The 24,539-nt window shown below is 43.4% G+C and overlaps 1 protein-coding gene across 19 annotated transcripts in view; it reads left to right on the forward strand.

Annotated features, from left to right (window-relative positions):
- SIPA1L1 (signal induced proliferation associated 1 like 1) overlaps window positions 1-24,539 on the forward strand; it is a 501,244-nt gene that overhangs the window by 23,648 nt on the left and 453,057 nt on the right. For 17 of the 19 annotated variants that reach the window (XM_030831557.2, XM_060294975.1, XM_060294973.1 and 14 more), the window contains one exon: window positions 2,571-2,641. The exons of the other annotated variants lie outside the window; for them this stretch is intronic. The gene's annotated coding sequence lies outside the window, so the exon portion shown is untranslated. The remainder of the gene's footprint in view (window positions 1-2,570; window positions 2,642-24,539) is intronic. 19 annotated transcript variants of the gene reach the window in all.

Below are 24,539 nucleotides of genomic sequence, written 5' to 3' on the forward strand. Positions count from 1 at the left end.
AGATCATACCAACCTCCCTCACCTATGGGTCTAGTTCTCCCATCTCTTACATGGATTTTCTGTAACAACCCTTATCATTATCATTCTTGATATCCACAGAGCACTGTTCAAAAGATTTATTGGTTAAAAAATGCAAATTCCATAAAACAGCAAAGTGCTGGCTCCAAGTTTCACGTAAAGGTGTGCTTAAACAAATGAGTCCACATTTGAAGACAATGCTAAAGAAAAGTAGTAAGAAATCTGAATTGTGGGATAGTTATTTCTACCATAATTCCATACATTTATTGAATATACATTGTGTCAGATATTAACTGAGTTCTTTGCATGAATTGGCTTGTTTAATTCTCACAGAAACCATTTGATATAGGGAGAATTTTATTCCCATTTCATAGATGAGGAAACTGTTACTTGGGAGGGAGTACGTAACTTTCCCAAGATCAGGCCTAGGGGGGAACGGGGCCAGAGCTCTGGTGCTGCTTTATACCGTTCTGTGGCCCATTCTCTCACCACTGGACGTGAATAAGTGTTACCGAATCAGGTCTGGCTGCTCGCCGCTCGAAAATCAATACCCGAGAAAGAGATGTTGGTAGAAAGGAAAGTTGCTTTTAATCAGAATGCTCGCAATCTGGGGAGATGGTGGACTCAGTGTCCTAGAAAAGCATCTCCGAAGATTCTCCGTTCATCGTTGAGATAGGCGATCGTTGCCATCCCCCACTGCCTGCAGGCTTGTCGACTTCTTGTGATTTTTCTTTCTGTGCTATCTTGTTCACACAGTTTGTTCCGCAGGATTACTGAAGGGGAAACTAGGGAAGAGATCTGGTCATCTGACAATTACTTATTCTTCATTTCTATTTCTTTCATCTACAGAAAGAACCAACAAATTAGGCAAGGTATTGGGTGATCAAAAGATTTGAAAGGGGTGCTAGGGCCGGAGATGAGTGGAGCATGGGGGTGCCTGGTTTAAGGTTAGTGACAAGACAAAAGGATGCCTCCTGCAGAGAGCTCTTTCCTGTCAAAAGCTGCTCACACAAGCAGTAGACGTCTGTGAAAAAGAAAAAGAAAGAAACTTTCACCACTTTAAGTGCTGGTTAGCTGTGTTGCTCAATCCAGGGCCTTACAGGTTTGTTTCAGTGAACAAATTCATAATGATCCTTTGTAATGGCTCATTGGTTCATTCATTTTTTTAGGTGATGGAGAATCTGTTAAACGTTGCCTCTTCCCCCAAACCTCATTACAGTCTCACAAAAACAATGTTCATAAGTGAGTTTGGCCCATTTCTAAATTGCTTCAAGATCCAAATTTCCGTTTGACCCGCCATCAAGCAGGAAGTCCTGACTAGTGGTGCACTTTTGAACAATATGTTGACATTTAAAGTCCCTGTTTGAGTTCCTGCTCCAGGCATTATCTCATTGCATGCACTATCTCATTTTATTCTTACAGTCACCCTCTTGGTCCCATTTTTCAGACAAGGAAACTGAGGCTCAGAGTGGATGAGCCCCAGGTCACACAGCTAGTGGACTAAGGATCTAGGTTGATCGCAGGGCTGACATCACAGTCTGAGCTTTTAACCCCTATTCTTTAGTACCTTTTCAGTGAGTGCCAGGGAGTCTGGAGATAGAGGCTGTAGTAGTTCAGGAAGATTCCACGGAGGAAGTGGAAGATGAGTTGGATTTTGAGGATTGCATTGGAAATATGAGCATTGCATTGGGGAGGGAGTAAGGCAGAAAAACAAACAGAGCAGGCTCCCTTGCTTCTGTAGAGAAGGTGAGTTAGACCATTTTGTGGTTGACATTGCCAGTTAATTTTCAATTCAACACCTGCCTTGCCATTTGAACTTAATCTTATTATAGCAGATCTCTTTGCATGCCTTTTGTTTGTGCAGGTTTTACACACTGGGGGTTTTTAAGTCAATCAATGAGCATCTGTGCTGAAAGGAATTATTTTTGTGTGCATAAAAATAATTGGTCCAATTCCTCTGTGAACCAACAAGTAAAACCTATCTAATTCCTGTCTTAGAGGTAAAGAGTGATGCAGTATAGGAAGAAGAGCCTTTACCTACCTACCTCTCTTCTGTTTCTAGTCCATCCCATGATTTCCAGGAAAATGAATTTGTACTGTTTGGAGGAAAGGCTGAGGTCAGCATAACTAGCCTGAATTTAGCATACAGACAGTGTCCTTGACAGTCACGCTCAATGTGCATAAATGTGCAAGGTATTCCGATAGCAGAGAGAGAACCAGCCGAGAAAGAGATTTGAGCTTTAATTTCCCACACATGACATCCAGATATACCACTGTCCTTTCCTTAAATTCTGTTTTGTACCATCCCACCATGAGAGTGTCTCATATAAAATATTCTTTCTCAAATATCCGGACTTCATTTCCAAGTCATTTAATTTTCCCCAGGTTGTTGACTCTGTGTCCTTGTCTTTAAATCATCTACTTCTTTCACCATTTCCATCTTTCTTATCTTTTTTGCAGAAAGTAATTTTTCCAAAGACATATTTCAAGGCATAGAAGGGGGAAATTACTTCACTTTTATTTAGCATCTCCCGAAACTTGCTTTGTTTCAGGGAAAGCTGGAATCAAGTGACTTTCTCCTTTGTCTATCTGAGCAACGCAGTTTCTCCATCTCTGTATAAAGGTAAGCACCACTGGTGGCAGCCATCTAGCCATTGCTGGGTGGGACCAAACCTACTCTCAGCTCCAGAAGATAGCCCTGATTGGTCTCCGCTACTGGAAGTCCAATTGTCATGGTCACAAGGTTTGGTTCAGGGATGAGCCAGTCAGTGCAAAGCTTTGAGCTGCTGTTGGTTGATTGTGAGAGACAAACTCTCCTGTCACGTGAGAACAAGAGAGCGTGAAATTCTTCTACAATCATCAGGAAGTTAGCCCTAGGAGGCAACGAACATTGGGTATAAAAAAGAAGAGAGGTAGGGCTTCCCTGGTGGCCCAGTGTTTGAGAGTCCACCTGCCGATGCAGGGGACACGGTTTGTGCCCCGGTCCGGGAAGATCCCACATGCCGCGGAGCGGCTGGGCCCGTGAGCCATGGCCACTGAGCCTGCGCGTCTGGAGCCTGTGCTCCGCAACGGCAGAGGCCACAGCAGTGAGAGGCCCGCATACCGCAAAAAAAAAAAAAAAAGAAGAGGGGTAGAAAGAAACTGAGTCTTCACATCATTGTAGCCGTCAGTACAGTCCATTTACCTCTATGCTCCCAGTTAGCCGATAAATCCCTTCTTGTTTGTGAATTCCAATTAGGTTTTCTGTTACTTGCAGCCAAAACCCTTTTATCTGATACACCCGACTACTGGGCAGTGGAACTAAAACACAATATTACACCTCAAAATGCAGTTTATCCAGTCTAGCCATCTAACAATAGAGTACTGGATAATTAAATTGCATTCGATGATGATATATTAGCCAGGACAGACTAGGCTGTTATGAATAGAAATGACAGTCACATAACAATGGGAAACAAGTGTTCCTCGTCAGCAGCTGGCTTTCTTCTGCATGGTTTCATTGGTTTTTCAGGAACCTAGGTTCCTTCCATCTTTTGGCTCCCCCGTCGCTTAGGGCCTTGTCATCACCCTTATCAAGCTGGAGGAAGGGAAAGGAGGATGAGGTGGGCACCACTGCTTTTTAAAAGCCTTGGCCTAGGGCTTCCCCGGTGGCACAGTGGTTGAGAGTCCACCTGCCGATGCAGGGGACACGGGTTCGTGCCCTGGTCCGGGAGGATCCCACATGCTGCAGAGCGGCTGGGCCCGTGAGCCATGGCCACTGAGCCTGCGCGTCCGGAGCCTGTGCTCCGCAACGGGAGAGACCACAGCAGTGAGAGGCCCGTGTACCACAGACACACAAAAAAAAGCCTTGGCCTAGAAATGGGACAAACTCTTTACACCCTCCCTTGGCGTAAACTAGTCACATGGGCACATCTAACTGCAAAGGAACCCAGGAAGAGGAAGTGGATTTTTGGTAACTAGTTCCTAGTCTTGGCCTGGATAGAATACTTCAGGAGACTCTTAAATACATGGGAAAATGCCAACAGAGCATTGTGCATAGTATGAGCCCAGGTTTTCTAAGGTCCCAATCTCTAAGGTTCTAAGGTCCCACATAGCGTAAGCTATGTCTCTTTCTGTTCCAGCCCTGTGGCAAGGCTCTGCGTTTGTTCTTTTCCAGCCATGTTGGTACATTCATGATGTTCTCTATAGCAAACCCACCCCACCATCCCCTGATGAGCAATATGGATGTCACTGAAGTTCTTGGAGGAAGACAGAAATGTAATCAGATTCCTCCATGGATATCTGTTCTTTGCTCCAAAATTCTCTTCCCTTGTAGCACACTCACCTCACTTGTTCCTCTTCTCGGCCACATGCTTCCCTTTCGCCATCTCCAGCCCCTAAAAGCGTCCTCATTGAGCAGTTGGCTCTTGCCCTTTGTTATATGTCCACTCAGCAAAGCAAAAACCTGATATTAAGCCTAAAACCAAACAAGATATTTTTACCTCCAGCATACCCCTCAGGGAACTTAGCAGATCATTCCCTGAACAAAAAAGGTCTCTTCTTGGGGCAGGGCTAGGTGGGGAGTTGCTAAATAAGGAAATGAATTTTTGCCATAAAAATTCATTTACATAGAAAGAAAGACTGGAAGGATGTTAACAGTGTTTATCTCTAGGTAACTGGATTGCAAGTGGTTTTTTCCTCTTGCGTGTTCCTGTACTTTAATTTCTGTTTCCCGATCTTTCAAATTTTCTAAAGTACATGATGTAGTTCTTTAATCTGAAAGAAAAAAAGTAAAGGAAATTGTCTTTTGCTCAATTTTACTTATCAGTAGGGAAATGCCAATCAAAACCACAATGAGATACCACTTCATACCCATTAGGAGGGCAATTATGGAAAAAAAAAGACAACAGAAAATAACAAGTGTTGGCAAGGATGCAGAGAAATTAGAACCCTTGTGCATGTTGGTGGCAATGTAAAATGGTGCTGCCACTCTGGAAAACAGTATGGTGGTTTCTCAAAAAATTAAATATAGGAATATCATATGATCCAGCAATTCCACTTCTGGGTTTATACCCCAAAGAACTGAAAGCAGGGGCTTGAAGAGATAATTGTACAGCCATGTTCATAGCAGCATTATTCACAATATCCAAGAGATGAAAGCAACCCACGTGTCCATCAACGAATGAATAAATGAAATGTGGCATATACGTATGATGAAATATTATTCAGCTTTAAAAGGAAGGAAATTCTGACACATGCACACGGATGAACCTTGAGGAATTATGCCAAGAGAAATAAGGAGTCACAAAAAGACAAATATTGTATAATTCCACTTATATGAGTACGTATAGTGGTCAAATTCACAGAGACAGAAAGTAATATGGTGGTTGCCAGGGCTAGGGGAAGCAGGGATGGGGTGTTAGTGTTTAATGGGTAGAGAGTTTTAGATGGGAAAGGTGAAAATGTTCTAGAGATCGACAGTGGTGATGGTTGCCCAACAATGTAAATGTACTTAATGCCAATGAACTGTACACTTAAAAATGGTTAACATGGTAAATTTTATGTTATGTGTATTTTTCATAATTTTTTTAAAAAAAGAATTTATCTTTCCATAGACAATTTTACAAGAATTTTTGACTTGGATAGCTTGTGATCTCTTTTGAAAACCAGATGTTTCCCTAGTTTGGGCTTCCCACCTACACAGCATGCCTTTTTGTATGAATTCGTAAAAAAGAAGGAATACTCGTTTTACCAGTATTACATAAGGCTCAGGGGTTTAATAAGATATGGCTTCTCTTCTCCAAGGATTTGCCATCTAATAAGTGGGAAAGACAGGTAAACAATTAACTACAATCCGCAGGGAAATGCAATAGTGGCCAAGTGTAGAGATACAAGCAGTGAATTCTGCCTGGGTAGTTAAAGAGGCTTTTCAGAGGAAGAGGTGTTTAAACTGGACTTGGAAAAACCCTTGCGAATTTACTAATGAAAAAGATGGAATGAACATGGAGGGCACACTGGAAAGTGACATAGAGACGGGGGACAGCACTGGGACAGGAGGAAATCAGTGACCCCAGGCTTAGGGCATCACGGGACCCTGAACACACCTGGCTGAATGCCAGCAGGGGGGCAAGCTCAGGCCTGGACGTGGCAGCGTTGTCTTTCCTGGGGAGATGACTCAGGATGTGGGCTGAACTCAGAAAGCAAAGTCCAAGCCAGCCACGTGTCAGGACCAGAGCTGAGACCTTGGCTGGCTCGGTGGTGTGATTCTGGAGGGACATGGAGCATGCTGGAGCTTCCTGTGTAAACAGGGGAATGGCTCCCTGCATGTTGGTGCCTGATTGCGTGCAGCTGTTGGTTTTGCAGTCTGACAAGGAATGGAGTAGAAGTGCTTTTCATTAACTGCAAAAGCTTATGTAACGTTTCTTGTCGGCATCTTGGACTTGGCCGTTCTGCAACGCGTCTCCCCCCAGTACCCACACACATGGACTTGCGTGGGGCAGTGGAGTGCAAATGGCGCACAGCTGTACAACCAGTGCCTTGGCCCCGGCAGGGGGAGAACAGAGCGTGCTGGTGTGCTGGAAATCCGTGGGTGCTGTGTCAGTCATTCTGAGTCGTGGGATTGGTGGGGGGGAATCAGCTTGCGAGGAGGAGACAGAGGGCGTGTAGAATTACACATCTTGGACCTGGAAGGTCATCAAGATCAACTCATTCACCGGTTTATTGTCAATCGGTGTGGGTCACTCTTGTCACTGCAGCTGTCTCTGCTGTTTGAATCTTCTGCCATGTGCTGGTCCCTGCCTTCTGTTGGGCACTTCTATTTCCGGCAACCACAAAGATGGCCTTTACGGCTCCTCTCTGCATCCCCAGGCTTCCCTAAGAGGAACTTTAACCCTGCTCCCAAGGCCACAGAAGTGTCCAGGATCCATGAGCGTCCACAGCCAAGTCTCGTCTGGCCGTGGCAGGAGCACAAAGTATAGGGGACGGGCCATGTGGAGAATCCTACAAATGTACCCCATCTCATTTTCCAAATTCCCAGGATTCTATCACCTACTTGGGGTCAGACCTTGACTCTCTTACCCAAACAGCACCTAAACCTCTACCCTCTTCCCTTCTTGGAAGCCTCCTTAATTCCCCAGGTGGGCCTGACTCACGAAGAGCTGGAAATTCCCTGCCTGGGGTCAGGATACCCAGGTCTGGGAACACAAAGCCCTGGCTGCCTTTCCTGGAAGGGAAAGGGGGAAATTATCTTTCCATCGTGTTCGCTGATAGGTCAGAATAGCACAAAAGATAAGCTATGATTAATTTCTCAGTATCTCACCTTGTTACACATGGATGGTCTCATTCACCTGAACACCTGGAGACAGGTGAGCTGGGCTCACTCATCTGATACCATAACGTCAAGTGGAGCCGTTGGCCCTACCACCTGGTAGTCTGTTCATGGGTCTTTCTTGACTCCCCAAGATGTAACTCCTGGACACTTCCGGGTGGGCCTCTGATTGCTCCTTCATTTCCTTTAATTTACACTCACAGCTGCTCCTAGGTGACACCTCCCATCTCATCCCAGCTCTGCCTCCTGTTCACTCCTAGACATTCTCCTGCATCCTTAGGCACAAAGCCCCAGGGAACCTGATCTGATTTTAGGGCAGAGCCCCACTGATATAGCAGGACCTAACCCTAGCAAAGCAGTGACTGAGGGTTGGGAATCTAAGGTATGAACCCTCCTTACTTTCATACAATTCTAAAACTACTTTTGAACTAGGAATCCTGGCACTGCTGACCCAGAGGAGTACTGCCATTTGTGACGAGCCAGCTGTCCCCAGGCCCAGGTCAAGAAGCCCTGGGATCGAATGGCCTGAACTCCGCTAAATGGACAAGGCCCTTCTTTTCCGGAATTTGAAACGATTAAGTGGCTCAATGAAGGCACTTTGTTCACTGAAGGAAGGGCCTTGTTGGTTGGCTTTCTCTAGAGTGTTCTTTAAGGACGTTTCCCACCTTCCAGATTCTATGTATTTGATTTTCCATCTTGTCTGGGTTCCTCGGAAAGCTGGAGCCTTCCCTCTGATGTCCAAATGCAGGGCATCGACAAGCTCTTTACGCTGGAAGATATGCTAACATCGGGGCCACTCCTTAGGCATCCTTTTCCAGCCCCTCCCAACAATCTCTGAGCCTGAGCTCCACTTCACGTCTGGTGTCTGGGATGTATGTCCGCATGTTTAAAGCGTCTTCTGCATGTCAGCTCCTGCCCTCCTTTCCCAGCTCTGCAAACTACGTCCTTTTACTTCCTCCTGGCTGTAGCCCCCAAAGCTGGAGGGCATGTCACCGTGGCCTGCTGCAGCAGCCTATGTGTACGAGCAGATATAGCATCCAACGATCTGATTTATGTTTTCCAGATTTACCGCATCGCTCGCATACCCAGGCCGGCTGATATTTTAGGAACGTGAATCAGAGTGTCTGGCATGGCTCCCTCTGCAGCCGAGCTCCGGCTGCAGGCATAATGAAGTCGGGAGGGGGGAAGAACTCTACTTACCGGGGAGGAATGTGTGTCAGTAACAAGTCTGCCTGGCAACAGCACTAGGAGAGATCCCAGGCCCCAAGATCAGAGCCAGCATCTCCACACTGGTGGAGAAGCGTCACGCTGCACAATTTTCCTCCTTGGAAAATTGACTACCCTCTTTTAAAAAAAAGGCAAATAAGTGTTTTGTACGTGCATTCTCCAAAAGATATCCCCCTAACTTGCCATCAAACAGGGAGACTGCAATAAACTGAAATGTCACCGGGCTGGGTCTGTCCACGGAGATGTTATACGTGAATAATAAGAGACGAGTTTCTGCAATGCAGTAAGAGGCAGGAAGATGAAGCCGAAAGAAACAGAGCTAACTGACTCTCTGCAACTCAGTGTAGGACTCTGCTTAGGGAGTAGGGCTCAAGACTAGGGAGACAGGGAAATATTCCTCTATTTTTTCCTAAGCTTCTTGGCATGTGCTGCTAAATATAGAGTTTCCTATTTCTCAAGGAGTCTATTCAGAATGCGGGAGAAAGTGGAACAAGGACTGATCTAGACATCTGCACATGTGGGGCTACGACAAGAGCAGTGGTTCTTTTTCACCTCTGGATGCCAATGCCTAGAGCAACAATAGACACCAGGTAGCAGCCTCATACAGGTGTGTTGAGCCAAACCTGGACCTGGCTCTCTTTGTACTTTGAGTGCCCCTGAGTGTATCTCTTTACCCTTCCAGGCATCCTTTTTACCATCTGGAGAATGAACCGATGATCTCTTAGGGATTGTCCCAGGTCCCACATTCTAGGGTCTCATGGTCAAAAGTGGTCTTACGGGCTTCTCTGGTGACGCAGTGGTTGAGAGTCCGCCTGCCGATGCAGGGGACGTGGGTTCGTGCCCTGGTCCAGGAAGATCCCGCATGCCGCGGAGCGGCTGGGCCTGTGGACCGTGGCCGCTGGGCCTGCATGTCCGGAGCCTGTGCTTTGCGACAGGAGAGGCCACAGAAGTGAGACCCGCGTACCGCCAAAAAAAAAAAGAGTGGTCTTACAATTTTTAAAAAGCAGGGAATTAAAAATGTTCCCATAAGTGTTTATATCTCAAATGCCTGATCTTCAGGTTCTGCTTTATTATCACAGTGTGTGCACACAACTCTTCAGACTTGAATGTTCCCATGAATACATCATTCAGTGGTATCTGGGATACATTTACATTTTTAGCATCAGTGTAATTCTATTTGGTTTTATGCCACGGGAAGTTCAATCCTGATTCAATTACGGGGTTTCACAAAATGAGTTTTTAAAAAGGGAAGACAATGCATTGCACATGTTATAACATTGTACTTTGCATTGTTATCCAATCAGGCATGTTGGGGGTGGCTCGTGCTTTGGTCCAAGAATTTAGCAATCTGTAAAGTTGAATATTTTACTATCTTATTTGGAAACATGGAATTTAAGAGCTGGAACGGACCTTCGAGGTGGGCAGGCATCACCTACTAAAATAAGGGCAGGGAACTTTGTGTACACTTTTGCATACCTCTCACCTCCTAATGTAGCTTTCATATTGTTGGCTTGAAAAACTGAACAGAAAAAGCCTTGATTGCTAAACCTGGGAACGAGGAGGGCTTTGGGAGCATCAAACAGACCAGCATGCAATCTGAGAGCACTTCCCTTTCTATCAAAAACAGCCATAGTAAGATTGCAATTCCTGTCTGTCAGAGAAGGGGCAGAGGTAACCGTGCAGAACTGCACAGAGGGAGAATTCTTCCCAGGTAACAGCTGCAGCTGACTTTTTCCATAAAGTACACACTGAAAAGAAGCAACCCTCCGTGGAAATAGAGTTGAAGTCAACTCAGACTTAACAGGGGGAACATTGAGTCAGTTCAGCACGAATGAGGAGTTATAGCAGTTGGTTAAAACCTCTGGTCTGAGTAAGCAGACATGGTAACTGTAGAACCCAGAAGGGAAATTCAAACCAAAAAGGATGAGAAGCAAAAGTCCTGAGATCACCCAAGTGAGGTATGAGATGAGAGGGGAAATCACGGGGACATTTTCCTAAGTCCTACTGAGGCCATGTAGTTGCAGGGAGACTCCTAGTCTTAACCAGTGAGAAGTGTAAGCTGTAATGCAGAAGGCAGGACTCACGGTCAAGCCTGAAGACGAGGGGAAGTTGAATACTGGAGACTGAAAAAAGAAGTCAAAGGCAAGCTGGAAGAATTGAGGGAAGGGAAGGGTCAAAGCAGCAAACTCAGAGCAAAGACAGTGAGTCTTGGTGGCACAGTGGTTGAGAGTCCGCCTGCCGATGCAGGGGACACAGGTTCGTGCCCCGGTCCGGGAAGATCCCACATGCCGCGGAGCGGCTGGGCCCATGAGCTATGGCCGCTGAGCCTGCGCGTCCGGAGCCTGTGCTCCGCAACGGGAGAGGCCACAACAGTGAGAGGCCCACGTAAGGCAAAAAACAAACAAAAAAAAAAAAAAAAAAAAAGACAGTGAGTCTTAAATTTCTGGAGTTCTTTTATATGATGCTTGATCCATGGCTAGGGTGACCATTTAGAGGAACTACATAGAGGTTTGGACAAATAAGAGGACCCAAACTGGATCATGACAAAATTACTTCCTTTAGACAATGTCCTTAAATATTAGAAGTTAATACCAGAACCACAATCTATATGTATCTATCTTCATTTTATTTTGGCTAGAAGCAATGTTACCCCCAAACTGGGTTCATTTTTTGGTGGGTGTCAAGCCAAGAGATAAAACGGAGCAAAAGCTCAGGAGAAGACGGTATTTATTACTTGCAGCAAGTAAGGAAAACACTGGGGAAATTTTAAGCTAAGGGTACATGCATATTCTTGAAGGGGCTTGAGCAGAGGAGAATTCTGCATTGAATTGGGGCAGAGGTTGACAGAGTCCAAGCTTTAGCTGATTGAAGTCATAAGGGTCAGAAAAGGTCAATGTCATCATTCCTTAGGTCCTGACCAGACTGGGGTCGTATTAAACAGTTACCATCCTCCACCTAGGTAGGGACCTTAGTTCCTGCAGAACTCAAAGATGTGTATCAGATGGTGATGTATATCCCGTGAGGAGGAACTAGGATTCTGTTTCATTGCTGAACTATTGTTTCTTGACTGCTTTTCATTCCTTTGTTCCCTAAAGGTCATTAATTACTGAGACCTCCTCAAGGACAAGCATTGTGGCTAGGCTCAGATCACAAAACAGCTTCTCTTATGTCAAGAAAGCCATGACTGGTTCTCTTTCTCTGGGCACCCCCAACCCCCATCTACTAACAGTAACAGAAAACCCGGCAGAAAGGAGTTTGAACCATAAGGAACATTTATTGATTGATTGATTGATTGATTGATGTTGGGGGTAGGAGTTTTTATTAATTAATTTATTTATTTTTGCTGTGTTGGGTCTTCGTTTCTGTGCGAGGGCTTTCTCTAGTTGTGGCAAGCAGGGGTCACTCTTCATCGCGGTGTGCGGGCCTCTCACTGTTGCGGCCTCTCTTGTTGCGGAGCACAGGCTCCAGACGCGCAGGCTCAGTAGTTGTGGCTCACGGGCCTAGTTGCTCCGTGGCATGTGGAATCCTCCCAGGCCAGGGCTCGAACCCATGTCCCTTGCATTAGCAGGCAGATTCTCAACCACTGTACCACCAGGGAAGCCCAAGGAACATTTATTGTCTCATAAAACAGGAAGTTAGGTGAGATAGGGCAATTCCAGGGTTCTTCCAATCAGGGTCCCCACGCCTCCTGCAAGAACCCAATTCTTTCCACCTTTCGCCTCCCCCATCCTCAAAGTGGTGTCCTCTTAGGATGGCTCTCCTCATGGCTTCTGCAGTTTTAGGTATCCATGTAGATAACAATGTTCAAGACAGGAAAAAAAGAAAGTCCCTCCCTTGTGTAACTTCTTAACAGCAAAGAATCACTTCCCAGAAGTGCTTCTCATAATTTTTCCTCACATCTTTTCAATCATAATTGCATTACACTCCCATGCAATTGCCGAAAGCAATCTTTTGGCAAGGGAAGCTAGATAAACAGACCAGCTGAGACTGATAAAAGTTCATTCTGTGGGGCCTTCCCCTGTTGCTACTTTGGTCAGATTCTTTTTTTTTTTTTTTTTTTTTGCGGTACGCGGGCCTCTCACTGTTGTGGCCTCTCCCGTCACGGAGCACAGGCTCCGGACACACAGGCTCAGCGGCCATGGCTCACGGGCCCAGCCGCTCCGCGGCATGTGGGATCCTCCCGGACCGGGGCATGAACCCGTGTCCTCTGCATCGGCAGGCGGACTCTCAACCACTGCGCCACCAGGGAAGCCCCCTGTTGCCACTTTGAATGGGATTGTTTTCTTCTCTTTCAGATATTTCACTGTTAATGTATAGAAATGCAACAGATTTTTGTATGTTGATTTTGTATCCTGTAGCTTTATTGAATTCATTTATTCTAAGAGTTTTTTGGTGGAGTCTTTGGGGTTTTCTATATACAAGCTCACGTCATCTGCAGATAGAGATAACTTTATGCTATTCTTTCCAGTTTGGATGCCTTTTATTTCTTTTTCTTGTCTGATTGCTTTTGGCTAGGACTTCCAGTACTATGTTGAAAAACAATGGTGAGAGTGGTTACCCTTGTCTTGTTCCTGATTTTAGAGGAAAAGCTTTCAGCTTTTCACAGTTGAGTATGATGTTAGCTGTGGATTTTTTCATATATGACCTTTATGTTGAGGGATGTTGTTTCTATACCTCATTTGTTGAGAGCTTTTATCATGAAAGGGTGTTGAATTTTGTCAAGTGCTTTTTCTGCATCTATCGAGAGGATCATATGATTTTTATTCTATTAAAGTAGTGTATAATGTTTATTGATTTGTGTATATTGAACCATCCTTGCATCCCATGGATAAATCCCACTTGATCATGATACAGGATCCTTTTAATGTGCTGTTGAATTCAGTTTACTAAAATTTTGTTGAGAATTTTTGCGTCTATATTTATCGAGGATATTGGCCTGTAGTTTTCTTTTCTTATAGTGTCCTTATCTGGTTTTGGTATCAGGGTAATGCTGGCCTCATAAAACGAATTTAGCTGTGTTCCCTCCTCTTCAGTTTTTTGGAAGAATTTGAGAAGATTGACATTAATCCTTCTGTAAATGTTTGGTAGAATTTACCAATGATCATCTGGTACTGGGCTTTTCTTTGTTGGGAGGTTTTGATTACTGATTCAGTATCATTAGTCATTATTGGTCTATTCAGATTTTCTGTCTCTTCATGATTCCATGTTGGTAGGTTGTGTGTTTCTAGGAGTTTATCCATTTCTTCTAGTTATCCAGTTCGTTGATGTATAATTGTTCATAGTGACCTCTATGATCCATTATATTTTTATGGTCTCAGTTGCAATGCTTCCTCTTTCATTTATAATTTTATTTGAAACCTCTCTCTCTCTCTCTCTCTCTCTCTCTCTCTGTTAGTCTAGCTAAAGGTTTGTCAACTTTGTTTAACTTTTCAAAAAATCAACTCAGTTTCATTGATATTTTTTTAATTGTCTTTGTACTTTCTATTTTATTTGTGTCTGCTCTAATCTTTATTATTTCCTTCCTTATGTTAATTTTGGACTTAGTTTGTTCTCCTGTTTCTAATTTCTTGAGATGTAAAGCTAGGTTGTATATTTAGATCTTTCTTTTTTTTAATGTAGGCATTTATTGCTAAATACTTCCCTCTTAGAACTTCTTTTGCTGAAACCCATAAGTTTTTGTATGTTGTGTTTTCATTTTTGTTTTTTTTTCTTCTTCCATAGTCTATGATTAAAAGATTATTTTAATGTTATCGACAGATAGAGAAGTGCTGAAATCACACATGAATTATCGCAAAGTGAGCACACCAGTGTAACCAGCACCAGGTCAAGAAATAGGACTACATCAGGACCCTCAGAAGCTCCTAGTGTGCCCTCCCAATCAGACCCCCTCCCTTCTCCCCAAGATCTCCATTCATCTCATTTCTAACACCACATGTTGTTTTTGAAGCTTACATAAATGGAACCCTACAGGATGTGTTCTTTTATGTCAAGCTTCTTCGCTCAAAATTATATCTGCCAGATTTAGTCGTGCTGGTGACTGTAGCAATAGTTTGTTCATGTTCATCGGCGTATAGAGTTCATTGCAATTATTTGCCCATTCGCTGTTGATGGGCGTTTAGGGTTTTCCAATTTGGGACTGTTACAAACAATGTTGTAATATTGCTGTGTCTTTTGGTACATATGCACTCATATATCTAGGAGTGGAATTGCTTGGTAATAGGATATACACACATTCAATTTTAATGGATAATACCACACTTTTCCAAAGCACCTATTTACATTTCTACCAGAAGTGTTTGAGGGCTCCAACAGTTCTTCAACAACACTGGTATGATCTGTCTTTTTTATTTTAGCTTTTCTGGTAGAGTCTATAGTGGGACCCTCTTGTTTTCATTGCATTTCTCTCATGACAAGTGAGATTCAGCATTTTCCCACGTTTATTTGGATATCCCCTTTTGTGAAATGTCTGTTGATCAATCCTGCCTACTTTTCTATTGGATTGTCTCTTGTTTGCTTATAAGAGTTCCAGATATGAGCGCTTTGTCAGTTATATGTGCTGTAATAGCTTCTCCCATCCTGTGGCTTGTGTTTTCACTCCGTCATGATGTCTTCTGATGACCATGAGGATGAATGGCAATCCAGCTCAGGCTCCTTCCTGGTTTTAGTCTTATCTTCTGTTCTGTTTCTAGTCTTCCCACTTTTGCTGGAACAAACTTCATCATAAGACAGAGAACTCACCTCTTCCAATCCTGCAAGGTATAGTTTTACCTGGCTGTCAGCTATGAAAGGCAGAAAAGATCTTTTATCAGACATATTTTTCTTCTTTTTCTACTTGTAGAGGACGAACTTTGAGAGAAGCTTATCTCTTTCTCATAAAAACTCACTGAGAGCTTTAAGAAGCAGCAGACACATTCTACAGCCTGAAAAGTTCTGCTAAATAATGATTCCGTCTCAAACGGCACGTGCTCTGAGTCCCAAGAGAGAATGGGCGACAATTTAACCAGCTGCTTTGTTAAAGCATAACAAGAACAGCTAACTTAGCCAGGGACAGACAAATCCTCACTGACCTTCAATCCTACCTTGGATGGTACCTTTTAAAGTCTATCATTTGTAACACTCCACTGCTAGTTACTGATACCTATCAGGAATCATTCACAATTCAAACTAGCTTATATGAATAAAAGGGGGGTGAAGATTTATTAGGTCATGTAACTGAATAGTCCTAGTATAAAGCTGTCATAGCTGCATACAGGGGCTCCAGCAATTTCATTTGGACCAAGTTTCTCACTATCTTTCCATTTTACTTTCCTCTGTGTTAGCATTGTGTGTCATTCTTGGGAATTTCTGGTGGTCCACTGGTTAGGACTCCATGCTTTCACTGCCAGGGGTGCTGGTTTGATCCCTGGTCAGGGAACTTAAGATCCCACAAGCCACGCAGTGCAGCTGCCACTGGAAGTGAGTGAGGAGGGCAGTATAGGCATTTCCCGTGACGTGAGAGCCTGGACTCCATTAGGCAGCAGGTGGGGAATAATCAACACACCAGGGATCAGAGCGGAGCGGACCCAAGGACAGAGGCGGCAGCTGCCTCTGCTGCCCCCACCACCACCGCCCCACCGCCGGGGCTCAGCCCAGTGACAGGCCCTGTGCCCCCACAGCCGCCCCGCGGTGCCCGCCCTGTGTTTTCATTTTTGTTTGTCTCAAGATACTTTCTGATTTCCCTTTAGATTTCTTTATTGATCCATTTGTTGTTCAGGAGTGTGTTGTTTAATTTCCATGTATTTGTGAATTTTTCAGTTTTCTTCCTGTTATTGATTACTGGTTTCATACCATTGTGATTGGAAAAGATACTAGATATGATTTCAGTCTTCTTAAATTTGTTAAGACTTGCTTGGTGGCCCGACATATAATCTATTCTGCAGAATTTCCCATGTGCACTTAAGAAGGATGTGTGTTCTGTTGGATGGAATGTTCTGTATGTGTCTGTTAGTGCCATTCGTTGTACAATATTATTCAGGTCAGGGAAAACTGATGTTGCCATGAAACTGGAAGACATATCCAACATAGCAGTAATGAGATGTAGCCATTTCAGTGAAGAATCAGACAGACTTGGTTTTATTCTTGACTCCATTTTCTAGTTGACAGTCCTTGGGCAGTTACTTACTTTCTCTAGACCCATTTCCATTGCCACTCTTCCTTTGGCATATGAGTTCTTTCATGGGAGGCAATATTGTGACGGATACCACAGCAATGAATGAGGCATTTTATAAGTCCCCAAAAAAGAGTGCTTGCCTAGAGGCTGTGGACAAGGAAGCAGGGGAAACAAATGTCCCCATTTTCCTCTCCTCTCACCTTCTGATCTCTGTTACTATCCCCCCACCTTGGCCAAACCCAACAAGAAGCCAAAGAGACAAGGGTGGAGAATGGATGGGGGAGGGGCAAAGGAGAATAGCTAGCAAAGTTGTTGTATGCACTTGATACATACTACCAGATGTATGCAGGTAAATGAATATTATTTTTATTTTCATAATCTTGAAGTCAAGTTTTGGAAAAGAGAAAAGTCAAATTTCCCATGTATAAGAAACAAGCTTGGGGCTTCCCTGGTTGCGCAGTGGTTGAGAGTCTGCCTGCCGATGCAGGGGACACGGGTTCGTGCCCGGGTCTGGGAAGATCCCACATGCCGCGGAGGGGCTGGGCCCGTGAGCCATGGCTGCTGAGCCTGCGCGTCCGGAGCCTGTGCTCCGCAACGGGAGAGGCCACAACAGTGAGAGGCCCGTGTACTGCAAAAAAAAAAAAAAGAAAGAAACAAGCTTGGTGCCCTAGACTGTATGTTAGGGATATCATGGTTCCCGACCTTCCTGCTCCTGGCTTCTCTCATCCACAGATCAAGGCATGTTAAAAGAAAGTTAGTATCTACTGAGATTCAGCTCTTTGAGGAGAGTTGTGAAAAGTGTGTTTAGAATAGCTTTGTGATCTTCCTGCCCCTGTAAGTGCACTGTAGCCCCCCCTCTGCACAGATTGTCTCTTTGTGCCAAATGAGTTCCTCCCCTCTAACTAAACTGACCTGGCAGTATAGCCAGACACTCGATAAACACGTCTGACAGAAGCTGTGGTAATAACAACAAGGAAGGCCATCTGTCTTCAGCTGTGATGACAGCCTCAATAGTGCATGCATCTTGAATAGTTTTCTCTGAAGTGATGGTGATTCCAGCCAACCATTCAGTACAGCCACTCTCTCTTCTCTCTACCCTTCAGTGACCAGTGAGTGATGACAGGTCACTTTTCCATTCTAAACTCAAGAGCCAAACTTCTGCAGCCCATGCAGGTTTCTCCTAGCTCAGAGATGATTCAGTGTCAATGAGGGTCCATGAATTACAAGTGGGATCCGATGAGTATGGACATTTAAAGGTACACCCTTCTCACACCTCCCGTTCTCACCCACTTCACCTTTCTTCACTTCTCCCCACTGCCTCAGATTTTTGCTTCCTTAACTCCTCTTTACTCTGTGCCCCCCACCTACGGATTTAGGTAGGATGAACCACACAGTCAACCAGACTTCCCTGCCTTTGAGGGGTGGAGCACATTTCCCAGCCACAGGAGAAAACCAGCTTAGTTTCCAAAGTAGATCAGTTTTCCTCACTAATTTACCTTGAGACAGTAACTGATATGGCCTCCAGTTTTGATTACTTACGAACTTGGGTGCCATTCCTGGTTGTTTATTCCACAAATTACACTCTTCTGATGGCTTGACTCATCACACAAGGATGCCAGATACTCACCAGTTCTCTTCCAAGGAAACTAATGTGTGAATCCCTTCCCTGCTTACCCCTTACTCAACTGCCGAAGGAGCCAGAGAGAAAGTATTTTTAACTGGGTCCTGTTTTGATAAGATTTTAGGTGTTACCTTTAAAATAAACACATAAAAACCTTCCTCTTCTTCCGCTCTTCCAACTGTAGCAAAAGAAATAAAAGAAAAGCACACCTGGGGGAGGGAAGAAGATGTTCTCTCAACGGTAAGAAATGTGTCAGCAGCTACAAGTTAATTTAGAAATTTATAGATAGTTCCAAAGAGGGGAAGATTTAGTACAAATTACATTTCTTGTAAAAGCAACAGTTACCTTTATTTAATGGATATGTGGAAGAACTTTTTGTCATCTGTGCCTGGAGTTGTTTGCTTCAATTATCTTGGTAGATGTCAATTTCACCTTTTCCTCTTCTCTTGAAAGAGAGAACATTGTTTGTTAGAAAGGAAATCCCGTTCCCTTCTAAAGTATCAGGTGCCTGTCATGTCACTAAAGAAAAATGTCTATAAGCAGCCTCCTCTGCACGGATGGGCGTAGGATCCTTGCTCAGATAAGATGATTAGATCATTTTTTCCCAAACAACAGTCATTTATTTCTCACAGTTCTGGATTCTGGGAAGTCCAAGGTCAAAACTTTGGCAGATTCAGTATCTAGTACAGGACTTCCTCCTGGTTCATAAATGGCTGTCTTCTCTCTGAGTTCTCACACAGTGGAACAGGTTAGGGGGCAAGATGATTAGATCTTCGCATAGCATCTGAAAGGGTACAAGCTTGAGCATCATACCCTGAGAGCAGTACTTCTTAACCGAATTTGCACATTAGAACCACGTGTGTGTGTGTGTGTGTGCATGCGTGCGCACACATACACACTGATTTCCTGGGCATCACCCTGGAGCATCTGATTCAATTGTTCTGAGGTAGGGCCAGGTACTGGCAGGTTTTTAAAGCTCCTTAATGATTCTAACATGCATCCAGGTTGAGAATCACTGGCTCATAACTTCAAGAAGAAACCTGACCATTCCCATACCTGGCTTTGTTGCCTTATGAATTAGATAACTGTCTTCTGAAATTCAAAAGGAGATTCTTAAAACTGGTTGCCTGTCTGCAGCCAATGACAACCAGCAACGAAAGAGAAAGGAAGTGTAACACCTAAAGATAATAAGGGCCAAAGTTCTGAAAAGTCAAATATTAGAATCTGAATGCTGGGCAAACTGTGATGATGCTTCCTTCCCTCCTTCCCTGCTCCTCCCCCATGTGCATGCATGCTTGCATGCATGTGCAACACACATGCGTGTGGGCACACCCACATACACACAGTGACATACTGTAGCTCTACGCACAAACTCCAGCTTTGGCCAACCTGGCACAAAGCAGCGAAGTGGCTGATGTCTCTTTGTCAAAGTGGTCTTCCTGCCCTTACTGGGCTGCAGGTGGCCTCAACTTAGTGACAAGTTGTATTCCACCTTAAGTTACTTGTTTGGAATTCCAATACATGTTCTCATAGAAATGGTGTGATCGTGGTAATAGAGTTCCTAAGTCAGCTCAGTGCAGCCTGTTAACCCGTAATACATCTGGACCTAAGCGCACAAAAAATTCTAAGGCAATCGTGGGTTTAGAGCACTAACAGCATGTGTCCACCCTGCTGGATTCCTGATATAGTGAGGTGTTCCCTGAAAGAATAATGGCAGAAGCAGGTAGACTGACATGAAATGGCAATGGTGTAGGGAAAGGGGTAGATCAAGAGCAGAACCTTGAGATCTAAGGGATAGGCTGAGGCAGCTGTGAGTGAGGTGGTATGAGATGGGGGCTGCCTGTTTAGTAGACCATTGACATTCACAAGGAGGTATTTGGAGATCTTAAAAATTCCCAAATACTTGAACAGGGAGCTGTTTATGGAGGGTCTGGCTTTCCTACAAATGACATGCCCATGGAGACTGTTCTCTGATTTTTGTGAAGATCTTGGTATACCTTGACCATGTTTTCAATTTAAACAGAAATTTTAATCCTCTCTTGATTGCCATTTTTCACAAAGGAGCAAAGTGTTGTGACCATGAATGGTGGGGACCACAGTAAACTAGAAGCAGATACTCCATCTCAACTCCAGCCAACTTTTTCCAAGATAGGCTGTTTGCCCAGTTCTCTATTTTTTTCAAGAGAGCCAGAAATATAGATATTTATATTAAATATCCTAATTTTAGACTAGAAATACTAGTTAATGCAATAAAACAGGGAAAGGGAATACAAGATATATAGATTTAGGAAAGAAGAAATAAAACCATCTGTTCACAGATGACATGATTTTCTGTGTAGAAAATCCCAAAGAATTGGAACTAATAAGCAATTATAGCAAGTTTGCAGGATACAAAATTAACATACAAAAGTCAGTTGCTTTCTTATATACTAGAAATGAACAATGGGAATTTGAAATTAGAAAAAAACACCACCATTTCCATTAGCACAAAAAATTTAAATACCTAGGTACAAATATAATAAAATATGTATAAGATCTATATGAGGAAAACTGCAAAACTCTGATGAAAGAAATCGAAGTTGTAAATAAAACAGAGAGGTGGTTCATGTTTATGGCTACAAAGACTTGACATTGTTGAGATGTATGTTCTTCCCAACCTGACCTGCAGATTCAACACAATCCCAGTCAAAATTCCAGTAAGTTATTTTGTGGGCATCAATAAGCTGATTCTCAAGTTTATATGGAAAGGCAAAAGACTAGGAATAGCCAACACAATACTAAAGAAGAACAAAGTCAGAGGACTGACACAACCCAACTTCAAGACTTACTACAAAGCTACAGTAATCAAGGCAGAGTGGTATAGGTAAAAGAATAGACAAATAGTTCAATGAGACAAATTAGAGAGCACAGAAATAGACCCACATAAATATAGCCAACTGATCTCTGACAAAGGATCAAAGGCAATTCAATGGAGAAAGGATGTCTTTTCAATAAATGATGCTAGAACAACAGCACATTCACGGACAAAAAAAATTAACATAGATCCGGACCTGAGACCTTCCACAAAATTAACTCAGAATGGATCATCATAGTCCTAAGTTTAAAATATAATACTTCTAGAAGGTACCATAGGAGAAAATCCAGGTGAGCTTGGATTTGGTGATGACTTTTTTGATAAGACACCAAAAAAATACAATCCCTGAATGAAAAAGCTAATAAGTTGGGCTTCATTAAAATTTAAAACTTCTGCTCTGTGAAAGACATTGTTAGGAGAATGAAAAGACAAACCACAGACTTGGAGAAAATCTTTACAAAACACATATTTTGTGGGATTGTATCCAGAATACACAAAGAGCGCTTAAAACGCAACAATAAAGCAAACGACACAATTAAAATAGACAAAGGAACTGAACAAACACTTCACCAAAGAAGAAATGCAGATGGCAAATAACATGTGAAAAGATGCTCTACATCATGTGTCATTAGGGAACTGCAAATTAAAACAATGAGACACCACTACACATCTATTAGAATGGCTAAAATACAAAGCACTAACAGCTCCAAATGCTGGTGAGGCGGCAGAGCCACAGAAAATCTCATTCATTACTGCTTTAGAAGACAGGTTAGCAGTTTCTTACAAAGCTAAACACAGTCTTACCATACAATCCATTAGTCGTGCTCCTTGTTATTTACACAAATTAGTTGAAAACTTGCGTCCACGCAAAAACCTGCACACAAATGTTTATAGCAGAGGAGATTGGTTCAAGATGGCTGAGTAGAAGGATGTGCTCTCACTCCCTCTTGTGAGAGCACCTGAATCACAACTAACTGCTGAACAATCATTGACAGGAAGACACTGGAACTCACCAAAAAGATACCCCATATCCAAAGACAAAGGAAAAGCCACAATGAGATGGTAGGAGGGGCGCAATCACAATAAAATCAAATCCCGTAACTGCTGGGTGGGTGACTCACAAACTGGAGAACACTTATACCACAAGTCCACCCACTGAAGTGAAGGTTCTGAGCCCCATGTCAGGCTTCCCAACCTGGGGGTCTGGCAACGGGAGGAGGAATTCCTAGACAATGAGACTTTGAAGGCTAGCGGGATTTGATTGCAGGATTTCGACAGGACTGGGGGAAATAGAGACTCCACTCTCAGAGGGCGCACACAAAGTAGTGTGTGCATTGGGACCCAGGGGAAGGAGCATTGACCCCATAGGACAGTGAACCAGACCTACCTGCTAGTGTTGGTGGGTCTCCTGCAGAGGCTGGGGGTGGCTGTGTCTCACCATGAGGACAAGGACACTGGCAGCAGAAGTTCTGGGAAGTACTCCTTGGCATGAGCCCTCCCAGAGTCCACCATTAACCCCACCAAAGAGCTTGGGCAGGCTCCAGTGTTGGGTCGCCGCAGTCCAAACAACCAACAGGGAGGGAACCTAACCCAACCTATCATCAGACAAGCAGATTAAAGTTTTACTGAGCTCTGTCCACCAGAGCAACAGTCAGCTCTACCCACCACCAGTCCCTCCCATCAGGAAACTTGCACAAGCCTCTTAGATAGCCTCATCCACCAGAGGGTAGGCAGCAGAAGCAAGAAGAACTAGAATCCTGTAGTCTGTGGAACAAAAACCACATTCACAGAAAGAGAGACAAGATGAAAAGGCAGAGGGCTATGTACCAGATGAAGGAACAAGAAAAAACCCCAGAAAAATAACTAAATGAAGCGGAGATAGGCAACCTTCCAGAAAAAGAATTCAGAATAATGATAGTGAAGATGATCCAGGACCTCGGAAAAACAATGGAGGCAAAGATCGAGAAGATGCAAGAAATGTTTAACAAAGACCTAGAAGAATTAAAGAGCAAACAAACAGGGATAACCAATATAATAACTGAAATGAAAAATACACTAGAAGGAATCAATAGCAGAATAACTGAGATAGAAGAACGGATAAGTGACCTGGAAGACAGAATAGTGGAATTCACTGCTGCGGAACAAAATAAAGAAAAAAGAATGAAAAGAAATGAGGACAGCCTAAGAGACCTCTCGGACAATGTTAAACACACCAACATTCACATTATAGGGGTCCCAGAAGGAGAAGAAAGAGAGAAAGGACCCGAGAAAATATTTGAAGAGATTATAGTCGAAAACATCCCTAACATGGGAAAGGAAATGGCCACCCAAGTCCAGGAAGCACAGAGAGTCCCATACAGGATAAACCCATGGAGAAACATGCCAAGACACATAGTAATCCGATTGGCAAAAATTAAAGACAAAGAAAAATTATTGAAAGAAACAAGGGAAAAATGACAAATAATGTACAAGGGAATTTCCATAAGGGTAACAGCTGATTTCTCAGCAGGAACTTTACAAACCAGAAGAGAGTGGCATGACATATTTAAAGTGATGAAAGGGAAGAACCTACAACCAAGATTACTCTACCCAGCAAGGATCTCATTCAGATTCAATGGAGAAATCAAAAGCTTTACAGACAAGCAAAAGCTAAGATAATTCAGCACCACCAAACCAGCTCTTCAACAAATGCTAAAGGAACTTATCTAAGTGGGAAACACAAGAGAAGAAAAGGACCTACAAAAGCAAAACCAAAACAATTAAGAAAATGGTAATAGGAACATACATATCAATAATTACCTTAAATGTGAATGGATTAAATGCTCCAACCAAAAGACACAGGCTTGCTGAATGAATACAAAAACAAGACCCATATATATGCTGTCTACGATAGACCCACTTCAGACCTCGGGACACATACAGACTGAAAGTGAGGGGATGGAAAAACATATTCCATGCAAATGGAAATCAAAAGAAAGCTGGAGTAGCAATACTCATATCAGATAAAATAGACTTTAAAATAAAGAATGTTACAAGAGACAAGGAAGGACACTACATAATGATCAAGGGATCAATCCAAGAAGAAGATATAACAGTTATAAATATATATGCACCCAACATAGGAGCTCCTCAATACATAAGGCAACTGCTAACACTTATAAAAGAGGAAATCGTCAGTAACACAATGATAGTGGGGGACTTTAACACCTCACTTACGCCAATGGACAGACCATCCAAACAGAAAATTCATGAGGAAAACAAGCTTTAAATGACACAATAGAACAGATAGATTTAACTGATATTTATAGGATGTTCCATCCAAAAACAGCAGATTACACTTTCTTCTCAAGTGTGCATGGAACAC

Source organism: Globicephala melas, chromosome 2 (genome assembly GCF_963455315.2).
Source record: "Globicephala melas chromosome 2, mGloMel1.2, whole genome shotgun sequence".
Lineage (NCBI taxonomy): Eukaryota > Metazoa > Chordata > Mammalia > Artiodactyla > Delphinidae > Globicephala > Globicephala melas.